We start from the raw sequence: 1778 nt of genomic DNA on the forward strand, positions 1-1778 counted from the left end.
GAGAGAAGAATAGTGACAGAAAGCTTGGCTCAGATACAGTTCATGGTTCTTGAATAATGGGTAAAACATCCAAGAACAGCCAAGAGTAAAACATTGAATCACATTGATAAGTCCTGATCCCTATTGACCCCCTATTGAACATCTATTCACCAATTTCGTCATACGCAGTTTCTGGGTGTGATGACAAGTAGGCTTTTTTGTTGTTGATAATGACGACAGGGCCTATGTCCGATTATTATTATCTGTGGAAGAAGTTGAAACATGCCGGGGACAGAATGCAATTTCCTGATGAACCGTGGACCAACACACCAAAGAGGGTCATTTAATAAAGAAAATTCTATTGAAGTCAACTTAAAACACAATGTAAGATTTCCTTTGGTTAATTGTCATTAAAGATGCTATGAAATACCATATCTTCTCGCATATAAGCACTCGCTCAAAAAAATGACTGAATCCAGGGTACGGCTTATATGCGCATAAATTAGACGTGACATGCACAAAACTGCAAGGTGACAAAGACGAAACGCCGTAACGCAAGGAAATGCGGCCGATACGGTCATTTATTTCAAAATAGAGAAAAGATAAACAGGTAAAATGCTAAACACATTTTATTTTGACATCTATGAATGAAATTCAAGAAAAGAAAATGTATTTTGCATAGAACGTGAAAAAAATCACTAACTTGTGTCTGTCATTGGTCGCTCAGGGCGTCGCCATCTTACCATAGTTAAACATGCTCTGGTTGGCCAGATGTGAGTAACCTTGATAGATGTGTTCGTAGTGTTTACCACATCAGCACATCCCAATAGTTGTTAAGCCTGATCGAAGGTCTTGCGGTCGATCATTAAAATATCAGCCTTGATAGCTTGATGCATTTTTTAGGGAGGAATTATCATGGAATGGTAAAAAACAGAGATATGGGTCATATTTTGTTGGAGATTGGGTGTGTTTTCCTTGTGTGTCGGGTCCGCATGATTGCATATTGTAGATCACTTGCTGTGTCCTTTCTGACTCTCCTTCCCTTGTGCCACTCGGGTCTTTGTGGTTGTCATCAACCCCTCTCTGTATATTTAAACTCCAGAATCGATCGGCACGACCACTTGGCAATATCAGTGCTATCGATTCACTGCCTCTTTTGAAATTATAGGGCGGCCCGGTGAAGCGAGTGGTTAGCGTGTCGGCCTCACAGCTCCAGGGTCCTGGGTTCAAATCTAGGTCGGTCCACCTGTGTGGAGTTTGCATGTTCTCCCCGGGCTTGCATGGGTTTCCTCCCACATTCTAAAAACATACATGGTAGGCTGATTGGACACTCTAAATTGCCCCTAGTTGTGAGTGTGAGTGTGCATGGTTGTCCGTCTCCTTGGGCCCTGCGATCGGCTGGCCACCGATTCAACCTCGTGCCCGACAGCCAGCTGGGAAGGGCTCCAGGAGCCCCCGCGACCTGAATAAGAATAAAGCGTTTCAGAAAATGAATGAATGAGTGGAAAAAAACAACAGCCTTCAAAATAAATGAATGAGAAAATCGGAGATTTAAAAAAATAATAATTCAAAAAACAACCCGAAAAAAAAAGTCAGAAAAGCTCAATTAAAAAAAACTAAAAAAACACCTTCAAAATAAATGAGTTCTTTTTTCAAAATTAATTTTTAAAAAACCCAACCCCAAATATAAATGAATTTGAAAATGGCAAAGGCTATTTCATTTTTTTTAAGCTATACGCTTCCGTATTTATTAAATGTTTGCTTTTCCCGAGAAACTGTCCTACACCGATTTGAGTCCC

The 1778-nt window shown here is 40.5% G+C and overlaps 1 protein-coding gene across 1 annotated transcript in view; it reads right to left on the reverse strand.

Moving 5' to 3' along the window:
* The window catches only part of dapk2a (death-associated protein kinase 2a), a 127782-nt gene that overhangs the window by 11237 nt on the left and 114767 nt on the right, over positions 1-1778 (reverse strand). The window lies entirely within an intron of this gene.

Source organism: Stigmatopora argus, chromosome 2, assembly GCF_051989625.1.
Source record: "Stigmatopora argus isolate UIUO_Sarg chromosome 2, RoL_Sarg_1.0, whole genome shotgun sequence".
Classification (NCBI taxonomy): domain Eukaryota; kingdom Metazoa; phylum Chordata; class Actinopteri; order Syngnathiformes; family Syngnathidae; genus Stigmatopora; species Stigmatopora argus.